This window comes from Ambystoma mexicanum, chromosome 6p (genome assembly GCF_040938575.1).
Source record: "Ambystoma mexicanum isolate Mex_15411 chromosome 6p, UKY_AmexF1_1, whole genome shotgun sequence".
NCBI lineage: Eukaryota > Metazoa > Chordata > Amphibia > Caudata > Ambystomatidae > Ambystoma > Ambystoma mexicanum.
Window position 1 is genome coordinate 1,085,500,071 of NC_090935.1, and position 12,518 is coordinate 1,085,512,588.

Sequence of the window (12,518 nt, forward strand, 5' to 3'; positions counted from 1 at the left end):
TGGGAAGAATCCCATAGAATTATATTCGGGGTCGAATATAACAAGTAGTTTCCACTGCCACCAGCCAAAACTCGACGAGGGGGGACGGGACAGTGCCCCCTCGAATAACAGACCCAGGGGTAATCGAATTACCCCTACTAGTACGTCCAAAATAGGAGGGTTTGTATTAGTTCCGTTAGTAAATTTAGGTCTAGTAAAGCCAATGGTGACTTTACATGCCCTGGGAGACAGTAGTCAGTCCCAGGGTATGGAGTCTATGGTGGGGATCCTCTAGGACGCCCCAGTGTTACGGCACGGAGGGTGTGGTGTAACACACATAGTAAAACATATGAGACCCTATGGAGTAAAATACCCCATAGCCCATAAAACACATTGACACTCAAAGGAATTAACCACATTCACGTCCAAGAGTGGGAGAAAAGAGTCTCACTCTTGGCAGGATGGAAAAAAACAAACTCCAGAAATCCAGCAAAGCTGCTGGGAGACTCACTAGGTTAGGAAATTCAGCCTAAACAGAGAATTCTCCCTAACAGGGGGCAACACGAGGGAGACACGGGGCATGAGCGGGGGTGGGGGGCAACAGGAGACACATGGGGCATGAGCGGAGGGTGGGGGGAACAGGGGAGACACGGGCCATGAGCGGGGGGTGAGGGGTGACAGGAGGGAAACATGGGGCTTGAGCAGGGGGTTGGGGGAAACACGAGGAAAACATGGGGCATGAGCAGGGGGTGGGGGGCAACACGCGGGAGACATGGGGCATGAGCTGGGGTGGGGGGCAACAGGAGACACATGGGGCATGAGCGGGGGGTGCGGGGAACAGGGGAGACACGGAGCATGAGCGGGGGTGGAGGGGAAAGTTGGGAGACACGGGGTATGAGTACGGGGTGGTGGGGACAGGGGAGACACGGGGCATGAGCAGGGGGTGGGGGAACCGGGAAAACACGGGGCATGAGCAGGGGGTGGGGGGGATCAGGGGAGACAACAGGTATGAACAGGGGTGGGGGGAAAGGGGGGAGACACAGGGCATGAGCAGGGGGTTGGGGGGAACAAGAGAGAGACCCGGGCCATGAGCGGGGGGTGGGGTAAAAGTAGGGAGACACAGGGCATGAGCGGGGGGTGGAAGGGAACAGGGGAGACACGTGGGCATGAGCGGGGGTGGGGGGAACAGGGGAGACACGTGGACATGAGCGGGAAGTGGGGGGAACAGGAAGACACATGGGCATGACCGGCGGGTGGGGGGGAAAGGAGGGGGACACATGGGCATGAACGGGGGTGGGGTGGAACAGGGGAGACACGTGGGCATGAGCGGGGGTTGGAGGGGAAAAGGAGGGAGACACGGGCATGCGCGGGGGGGGTGGGGGGGAACAGTGGAGACACGTGGGCATGAGCGGGGGCGGAGGGGAACAGGGCACACACAGGGCATGAGCATGGGGTGGGGGGAAAAGGAGGGAGACACAGGGCATGAGCAGGGGGTGGGGGGAACAAGAGAGAGACACGGGCCATGAGTGGGGGGTGGGGGGGCACAGTAGGGAGACACAGGTCCATGAGTGGGGGGTGGGGTGGAACAGGGGAGACTCGGGGCATGAGCGGGGGGTGGGCTGGAACAGGGGAGAGACGGGGCATGAGCGGGGGGTGGGAGGAACAGGGAAAACACGGGGCATGGTTGGGGGAACGGGAGGGAGACACGGGGCATGAGCGGAGGGTGGGGGGAACAGGGCACACATGGGGCATGAGCGGGGGAGCAAGGCACACACGAAGCATGAGCGGGGGTGGAGGAACAGGGCACACACGGGGCATGAGCAGGTGGTGTGGGGGAACAGGGGAGACACGGGGCATGTGCGGGGGGGGAACAGGGGAGACACATGGCATGAGTGGGGGGTTAGGGGTGACAGGAGGGAAACGTGGGGCATGAGCGGGGGGGTGGGGGGAAACACGAGGGAAACATGGGGCATGAGCGGGGAGTGGGGGGCTACACGAGGGAGACACGGGGCATGAGTGGGGGTGGGGGGCAACAGGAGACACATGGGGCATGAGCAGGGGGTGGGGGGAACAGGGGAGACACAGCATGAGCGGGGGTGGGGGGGAAAAGGACAGAGACACGGGGTATGAGCAGGGGGTGGTGGGGACACGAGGGAAACATGGGGCATGAGCGGGGGGTGGGGGGCAACACGAGGGAGACACGGGGCATGAGCGGGGGTGGGGGGCAACAGGAGACACATGGGGCATGAGCAGGGGTGGTGGGAACAGGGGAGACACGGAGCATGAGCGGGTATGGGGGGGAAAAGGAGGGAGACACGGGGTATGAGCAGGGTGTGAGGGGGAACAGGGCACACACGGGGCATGAGCAGGGGGTGTGGGGGAACAAGGGAGGCAAGGGGCATGAGCAGGGGTGGGGGGGAAAGAAGGGAGATACAGGGCATGAGCAGGGGGTTTGGGGGAACAAGAGAGAGACACAGGCCATGAGCGGGGGGTGGGGGCACAGTAGGGAGACACAGGGCATGAGCGGGGGGGAGGGGAACAGGGGAGACACGTGGGAATGAGCGGGGGTGGGGGGGAACAGGGGAGACACGTGGGCATGAGTGGGGGTGGGGAAACAGGAAGGCACGTAGGCATGAGCGAGGGTGGGGGGGGAAAGGAGGGGGACGCGTGGGCACGAGCGGGGGTGGGGGGAACAAGAGAGAGACACGGGCCATGAGCAGGGGGTGGGGGGAACAGTAGGGAGACACAGGGCCTTGACCGGGGGGTGGATGGGAACGGGGGAGACACGTGGGCATGAGCGGGGGTGGGGGGAACAGGGGAGACACGTGGGCATTAGCGGGGGTGGGGAGAACAGGGGAGACACGGGACATGAGCGGGGGGTGGGGTGGAACAGGGAAGACACAGGGCATGAGTGGGGGGTGGGGTGGAACAGGGGAGACACCGGGCATGAGCGGGGGTGTCGGGAACAGGGAAAACACAGGGCATGGGTGGAGGGGAACGGGAGGGAGACACGGGGCATGAGCGCGGGGTGGAGGGGAACAGGGCACACACGGGGCATGAGCGGGGGTTGGGGGGAACAGGGCACACACGGGGCATGAGCGGAGGGTGGGGGGGAACAGGGCACACACGAAGCATGAGCAGGGGTGGGGGGGACAGGGCACACACGGGGCATGAGCAGGGGGTGGGGGGAGAACAGGGGAGACACGGAGCATGAGCAGGGGGTGGGGGGAAGGAGGGAGACACGGGGCATGAGCGGGTGGTGGGAGGGAACAGGGGAGACACGGGGATTGAGCGGGGGAGGGGGGTACAGGAGGGAGACACGGGGCATGAGCGGGGGTTGGGGGGGAACGAAAGGGAGACACGAGGCATGAGCAGGGGGTGGGGGGACAGGGGAGACAGCGCATGAGCGGGGGGTCGGGGGGACCACGAGGGAGACATGGGGCATGAGTGGGGGTGGGGGGCAACAGGAGACACATGGGGCATGAGCAGGGGGTGGGGGGAACAGGGGAGACACAGCATGAGCGGGGGTGGGGGGGAAAAGGACAGAGACACGGGGTATGAGCAGGGGGTGGTGGGGACACGAGGGAAACATGGGGCATGAGCGGGGGGTGGGGGGCAACACGAGGGAGACACGGGGCATGAGCGGGGGTGGGGGGCAACAGGAGACACATGGGGCATGAGCAGGGGTGGTGGGAACAGGGGAGACACGGAGCATGAGCGGGTATGGGGGGGAAAAGGAGGGAGACACGGGGTATGAGCAGGGTGTGAGGGGGAACAGGGCACACACGGGGCATGAGCAGGGGGTGTGGGGGAACAAGGGAGGCAAGGGGCATGAGCAGGGGTGGGGGGGAAAGAAGGGAGATACAGGGCATGAGCAGGGGGTTTGGGGGAACAAGAGAGAGACACGGGCCATGAGCGGGGGGTGGGGGCACAGTAGGGAGACACAGGGCATGAGCGGGGGGGAGGGGAACAGGGGAGACACGTGGGAATGAGCGGGGGTGGGGGGGAACAGGGGAGACACGTGGGCATGAGTGGGGGTGGGGAAACAGGAAGGCACGTAGGCATGAGCGGCGGGTGGGGGGGGAAAGGAGGGGGACGAGTGGGCACGAGCGGGGGTGGGGGGAACAAGAGAGAGACACGGGCCATGAGCAGGGGGTGGGGGGAACAGTAGGGAGACACAGGGCCTTGACCGGGGGGTGGATGGGAACGGGGAGACACGTGGGCATGAGCGGGGGTGGGGGGAACAGGGGAGACACGTGGGCATTAGCGGGGGTGGGGAGAACAGGGGACACACGGGACATGAGCGGGGGGTGGGGTGGAACAGGGGAGACACAGGGCATGAGTGGGGGGTGGGGTGGAACAGGGGAGACACCGGGCATGAGCGGGGGTGGCGGGAACAGGGAAAACACAGGGCATGGGTGGAGGGGAACGGGAGGGAGACACGGGGCATGAGCGCGGGGTGGAGGTGAACAGGGCACACACGGGGCATGAGCGGGGGTTGGGGGGAACAGGGCACACACGGGGCATGAGCGGAGGGTGGGGGGGAACAGGGCACACACGAAGCATGAGCAGGGGTGGGGGGGACAGGGCACACACGGGGCATGAGCAGGGGGTGGGGGGAGAACAGGGGAGACACGGAGCATGAGCAGGGGGTGGGGGGAAGGAGGGAGACACGGGGCATGAGCGGGTGGTGGGAGGGAACAGGGGAGACACGGGGCATGAGCGGGGGAGGGGGGTACAGGAGGGAGACACGGGGCATGAGCGGGGGTTGGGGGGGAACGGAAGGGAGACACGAGGCTTGAGCAGGGGGTGGGGGGACAGGGGAGACAGCGCATGAGCGGGGGGTCGGGGGGACCACGAGGGAGACATGGGGCATGAGTGGGGGTGGGTAGAACACGAGGGAGACGGGGCATGAGCTTGAGGTGGGGGGAACACGAGGGAGACACGGGGCTTGAGCGGGGGTGGGGGAACACGAGGGAGACACGGGGCATGAGCGAGGGGTGGGGGAACAGGAGGGAGACACGGGGCATGTGCGGGGTGTGGGGGTAACACGAGGAAGACACGCGGCATGAGCGGGGGTGGGTAGAACACGAGGGAGACAGGGCATGAGCGGGGGGTGGGGGGAACACGAGGGAGACACGGGGCATGAGCGGGGGTGGGGGAACATGAGGGAGACACGGGGCATGAGCAGGGGGTGGGGGGAACAGGGCAGACACGGGCCTTGAGCGGGGGGTGGGGGGAACAGTAGGGAGACACGGGGCATGAGCGGGAGTGGGGGAACAGGGGAGATACGTGGGCATGGGCGGGGGGTGGGGGGAACAGGGCAAACATGGGGCATGAGCAGTGGGTGGGGGAACAGGGGACACGGGGCATGATGGTGGGTTGTGGGGAACAGGGGAGACACGGGGCATGAGCGGGGGGTGGGGGGGAACAGGGGAGACATGGGGCATGAGCGGGGTTGGGGGGAACAGGGGAGACATGGGGCATGAGTGGGGGGTGGGGGGCACAGGGGAGACACAGGGCATGAGCGGGGGGTGGGGGGTGACAGGAGGGAAACATGGGGCATGAGCGGGGGGTGGGGGGAAACACGAGGGAAACATGGGGCATGAGCGCGGGGTGGGGGGCAACATGAGGGAGACACGGGGCATGAGCGGGGGTAGGCAGCAACAGGAGACACATGGGGCATGAGTGGGGGTGGGGAGAACAGGGGAGACATGGAGCATGAGCGGGGGTGGGGGGGAAAAGGAGGGAGACACGGGGTATGAGCAGGGGGTGGGGTGAACAGGGGAGACACGGGGCATGAGCGGGGGGTGAGGGGTGACAGGAGGGAAACATGGGGCATGAGCGGGGGGTGGAGGGGAAACACGAGGGAAACATGGGGCATGAGCAGGGGTGGGGGGCAACAGGAGACACATGGAGAATGAGCGGGGGGTGGGGGTAACAGAGGAGATGCGGGGCATGACCAGGGAGTGAGGGGTGACAGGAGGGAAACATGTGGCATGAACGGGGGTGGGGGAAACACGAGGGAAACATGGGGCATGAGCGGGGGTGGGGGGCAACACGAGGGAGACACGGGGCATGAGCAGGGGTGGGCGGCAACATGAGACACGGGGAATGAGTGGGGGTGGGGGGAACAGGGGAGACACGGAGCATGAGCGGGGTGGGGGGGAAAAGGAGGGAGACACGGGGTATGAGCAGGGGGGTGGGGGAACAGGGCAAAAACAGGGCATGAGCAAGGGGTGGGGGGAACAGGGGAGACAAGGGGCATGAGCAGCGGTGGGGGGTAAAGGGGGGAGACACAGGGCATGAGCAGGGGGTTGGAGGGAACAAGAGAGAGACCCGGGCCATGAGCGGGGGGTGGGGGGAACAGTAGGGAGACACAGGGCATGAGCGGGCGGTGGAGGGGAACAGGGGAGATATGTGGGCATGAGTGGGGTTTGGGGGGAACAGGGGAGACACGTGGGCATGAGCGGGGAGTGGGGGGAACAGGAAGACACATGGGCATGACCGGCAGGTGGGGGGGAAAGGAGGGGGACACATGGGCATGAAGGGGGGGTGGGGTGGAACAGGGGAGACACGTGGGCATGAGCGGGGGTTGGAGGGGAAAAGGAGGGCGACACGGGGCATGCACAGGGGTAGTGGGGGGGAACAGGGGAGACACGTGGGCATGAGCGGGGGGTGGGGGGAACAGGGCACACACAGGGCATGAGCATGGGGTGGGGGTAAAAGGAGGGAGACACAGGGCATGAGCAGGGGGTGGGGGGAACAAGAGAGAGACACGGGCCATGAGTGGGGGGTGGGGAGCACAGTAGGGAGACACAGGGCCATGAGCGGGGGGTGGAGGTGAACAGGGGAAACACGTGGGCATGAGCGGGGGGTGGGGTGGAACAGGGGAGAGATGGGGTATGAGCGGAGGGTGGGGGGAAAGGAGGGAGACACAGGGTATGAGCGGGGGGTGGGAGGGAACAGGGGAGACACGAGACATGTGCGGGGGTGGGGGGGAAAACGGGAGACATGGTGCATGAGCGGGGGGTGAGGGGTGACAGGAGGGAACCATGGGGCATGAGTTGGGGGAAACATGAGGGAAACATGGGGCATGAGTGGAGGGTGGGGGGCAACATGAGGGAGACACGGGGCATGAGCGGGGGTGGAGGGCAACAGGAGACACATGGGGCATGAGCGGGGGGTGGGGGGAACAGGGGAGACACGGGGCATGAGCGGGGGGTGAGTGGTGACAGGAGGGAAACATGGGGCATGAGCGGGGCGTGGGGGAAACAGGGGAGACACGGAGCATGAGCGGGGGTGGGGGGGAAATGGAGGGAGACACGGGGTATGAGCAGGGGTTGGGGGAGACAGGGGAGACACGGGGCATGAGCGGGTGGTGGGGGGAACAGGAGAGACACAGGGAATGAGCAGGGTGTGAGTGGGAACAGGGAACACACGGGGCAGGAGCAGGGGGTGGGGGGAACAGGGGAGACAAGGGGCAGGGGTGGGGGCAAAGAAGGGGGACACAGGGCATGAGCAGGGGGATTGGTTTGGAACAGGGGAGACACGTGGGCATGAGCGGGGGTTGGAGGGGAAAAGGAGGGAGACACGGTGCATGCGCGGGGGTGGGGGGGAAAGGGGAGACACGGGGCATGAGCGGGGGGTGGGGGGGAGCAGGAGAGACATGGGGCATGAGCGGGGGGTGGGGAGGAACAGGGGAGACACGGGGCATGAGCGGGGGGTGGGGGGGAGCAGGGGAGACACGGGGCATGAGCAGGGGGTGGGGGGAACAGGGGAGACACGGGGCATGAGCAGGGGTTGGGGGGAAAAGGGGAGACATGGGGCAGGGGGTGGGGGGAACAGGGGAGAAACGGGGCATGGGTGGGGGGTGACAGGAGGGAAACATGGGGCATGAGCGAGTGGTGGGGGCAACACGAGGGAGACACGGGGCATGAGCAGGGGTGGGGGGCAACAGGAGACACATGGGGCATGAGAGGGGGTGGGGAACAGGGGAGACACAGAGCATGAGTGGGGGTGGGGAGGAAAAGGAGGGAGACACAGGGTATGAGCAGGGGTTGGGGGGACAGGAGAGACACGGGGCATGAGCGGGGGGTGAGGGGTGACATGAGGGAAAAATGGGGCATGAGCGGTGGGTGGGGGGGAAACACGAGGGAAACATGGGGCATGAGCGGGGGGTGGGAGGAAACACGAGGGAGACACGGGGCATGAGCGGGGGTGGGGGGCAACAGGAGACACATGGAGCATGAGCGGCGGGTGGGGGGAACAGGGGAGACACGGAACATGAGCAGGGGTGGGGGGGAAAAGGAGGGAGACACAGGGTATGAGCAGGGGGTGGGGGGGACAGGGGAGACACGGGGCATGAGCGTGGGGTAGGGGGAACAGGGGAGACATGGGGCATGAGCGGGGGGTGGGGGAACAGGGCACACACGGGGCATGAGCAGGGGGTGGGGGGAACAGGGGAGACAAGGGGCATGAGCAGGGGTGGGGGGTAAAAGGGCGGAGACACAGGGCATAAGCAGGGGGTTGGGGGGAACAAGAGAGAGACCCGGGCCATGAGCGGGGGGTGGGGGGAACAGTAGGGAGACACAGGGCATGAGCGGGGGGTGGAGAGGAACAGGGGAGACAAGTGGGCATGAGCGGGGAGTGGGGGGAACAGGAAGACACATGGGCATGACCGGCGGGTGGGGGGGAAAGGAGGGGGACACATGGGCATAAACGGGGGGTGGGGCGGGACAAGGGAGACACGTGGGCATGAGCGGGGGTTGGAGGGGAAAAGGAGGGAGACACGGGGCATGCCCGGGGGTGGGGGGGAACAGGGGAGACACGTGGGCATGAACGGGGGGTGGGGGGAACAGGGCACACACAGGGCATGAGCATGGGGTGGGGGGAAAAGCAGGGAGACACAGAGCATGAGCAGGTGGTGGGGGGAACAAGAGAGAGACACGGGCCATGAGTGGGGGGTGGGGGGCACAGTAGGGAGACACAGGGCCATGAGCGGGGGGTGGAGGGGAACAGGGGAAACACATGGGCATGAGCAGGGGTTGGGGGAACAGGGGAGACACGTGGGCATGAGCGGGTGGTGGGGGGAACAGGAGAGACACAGGGAATGAGCGGGGTGTGAGTGGGAACAGGGAACACACGGGGCAGGAGCAGGGGGTGGGGGGAACAGGGGAGACAAGGGGCAGGGGTGGGGGCAAAGAAGGGGGACACAGGGCATGAGCAGGGGGATTGGTTTGGAACAGGGGAGACACGTGGGCATGAGCGGGGGTTGGAGGGGAAAAGGAGGGAGACACGGTGCATGCGCGGGGGTGGGGGGGAAAGGGGAGACACGGGGCATGAGCGGGGGGTGGGGGGGAGCAGGAGAGACATGGGGCATGAGCGGGGGGTGGGGAGGAACAGGGGAGACACGGGGCATGAGCGGGGGGTGGGGGGGAGCAGGGGAGACACGGGGCATGAGCAGGGGGTGGGGGGAACAGGGGAGACACGGGGCATGAGCAGGGGTTGGGGGGAAAAGGGGAGACATGGGGCAGGGGGTGGGGGGAACAGGGGAGAAACGGGGCATGGGTGGGGGGTGACAGGAGGGAAACATGGGGCATGAGCGAGTGGTGGGGGCAACACAAGGGAGACACGGGGCATGAGCAGGGGTGGGGGGCAACAGGAGACACATGGGGCATGAGAGGGGGTGGGGAACAGGGGAGACACAGAGCATGAGTGGGGGTGGGGAGGAAAAGGAGGGAGACACAGGGTATGAGCAGGGGTTGGGGGGACAGGAGAGACACGGGGCATGAGCGGGGGGTGAGGGGTGACATGAGGGAAACATGGGGCATGAGCGGTGGGTGGGGGGGAAACACGAGGGAAACATGGGGCATGAGCGGGGGGTGGGAGGAAACACGAGGGAGACACGGGGCATGAGCGGGGGTGGGGGGCAACAGGAGACACATGGAGCATGAGCGGCGGGTGGGGGGAACAGGGGAGACACGGAGCATGAGCAGGGGTGGAGGGGAAAAGGAGGGAGACACAGGGTATGAGCAGGGGGTGGGGGGGACAGGGGAGACACGGGGCATGAGCGTGGGGTAGGGGGAACAGGGGAGACATGGGGCATGAGCGGGGGGTGGGGGAACAGGGCACACACGGGGCATGAGCAGGGGGTGGGGGGAACAGGGGAGACAAGGGGCATGAGCAGGGGTGGGGGGTAAAAGGGCGGAGACACAGGGCATAAGCAGGGGGTTGGGGGGAACAAGAGAGAGACCCGGGCCATGAGCGGGGGGTGGGGGGAACAGTAGGGAGACACAGGGCATGAGCGGGGGGTGGAGAGGAACAGGGGAGACAAGTGGGCATGAGCGGGGAGTGGGGGGAACAGGAAGACACATGGGCATGACCGGCGGGTGGGGGGGAAAGGAGGGGGACACATGGGCATAAACGGGGGGTGGGGCGGGACAAGGGAGACACGTGGGCATGAGCGGGGGTTGGAGGGGAAAAGGAGGGAGACACGGGGCATGCCCGGGGGTGGGGGGGAACAGGGGAGACACGTGGGCATGAACGGGGGGTGGGGGGAACAGGGCACACACAGGGCATGAGCATGGGGTGGGGGGAAAAGCAGGGAGACACAGAGCATGAGCAGGTGGTGGGGGGAACAAGAGAGAGACACGGGCCATGAGTGGGGGGTGGGGGGGCACAGTAGGGAGACACAGGGCCATGAGCGGGGGGTGGAGGGGAACAGGGGAAACACATGGGCATGAGCAGGGGTTGGGGGAACAGGGGAGACACGTGGGCATGAGCGGGGCGTGGGGGGAACAGGGGAGACACGGGGCATGAGTGGGGAGTGGGGTGGAACAGGGGAGACACGGGGCATGAGCGGGGGGTGGGGGGAACTGGGAAAACATGGGGCATGGTTAGGGGGAACAGGAGGGAGACACGGGGCATGAGCAGGTGGTCGGGGGGGCACAGGGCACACACGGGGCATGAGCGGGGGTGGGGTGGAACAGGGCACACACGAAGCAAGAGCGGGGGTGGGAGGAACAGGGCACCCACGGGGCATGAGCAGGGGGTGGGGCAGAACAGGGGAGACATGGAGCATGAGTGGGGGGTGGGGGGGAAAGGAGGGAGACACCGGGTATGAGCCGGGGTTGGGAGGGAACAGGGGAGACACGGGGCATGTGCGGGGGAGGGGGGGAAAACAGGGGAGACGCGGGGGGTGAGGGGTGACAGGAGGGAAACATGAGGCATGAGCGGGGGGTGGGGGAAACACGAGGGAAACATGGGACATGAGCGGGGGGTGGGGGGCAACACGAGGGAGACACGGGGCATGAGCGGGGTGTCGGGGGAACAGGGGAGACACGGGGCATGAGCGGAGGGTGAGGGGTGACAGGAGGGAAACATGGGGCATGAGTGGGGGGTGGGGGGAAACATGAGGGAAACATGAGGCATGAGCGGGGGGTGGTGGGCAACACAAGGGAGACACAGGGCATGAGCAGGGGTGGGGGGCAACAGGAGACACATGGGGCATGAGCGGGGGGTGGGGGGAACAGGGGAGACACGGAGCATGAGCGGGGGTGGGAGGGAAAAGGAGGGAGATACGGGGTATGAGCAGGGGGTGGGGGGACAGGGGAGACACGGGGCATGAGCGGGCAGTGGTGGGAACAGGGGAGACACAGGGCATGAGCCGGGTGTGAGTGGGAACAGGGCACACACGGGGCAGGGGGTGGGGGGAACAGGGGAGACAAGGGGCATGAGCAGGGGTGGGGGGGAAATAAGGGAGACACAGGGCATGAGCGGGGGGTTTGGGGTGGAACAGGGGAGACACGTGGGCATGAGCAGGGGTTGGAGGGGAAAAGGAGGGAGACACGGGGCATGCGCAGGGGTGGGGGGAAACAGGGGAGACACGGGGCATGAGTGGGGATGGGGGAACAGGGGAGACATGGGGCATGAGCGGGGGTGGGGGGGAACAGGGGAGACACGGGGCATGAGCGGGGGGTGGGGGTGACAGGAGGGAAACATGGGGCATGAGCGGGGGTGGGGGAAACACGAGGGAAACATGGTGCATGAGCGGGGGGCAACACGAGGGACACACGGGGCATGAGCGGGGGTGGGGGGCAACAGGAGACACATGGGGCATGAGCAGGGGGTGGGGGGAACAGGGGAGACACGGAGCATGAGCGGAGGTGGGGGGGAAAAGGAGGGAGACACAGGGTATGAGCAGGGGGTGGGGGGAACAGGGGAGACACGGGGCATGAGCGGGGCCTGAGAGGTGACAGGAGGGAAACATGGGGCATGAGCGGGGGTGGGGGGAAACACAAAGGAAACATGGGGCATGAGCGGGGGGTGGGGGGAAACACGAGGGAGACACGATGCATGAGCGGGGGTGAGGTGTGACAGGAGGGAGACATGTAGCATGAGCGGGGGGTGGGGGGAAACACGAGGGAAACATGGGGCATGAGCAGGGAGTGGGGGGCAACACGAGGGAGACACGGGGCATGAGCGGGGGTGGGGGGCAACAGGAGACAAATGGGGCATGAGCGGGGAGTGGGGAGAAC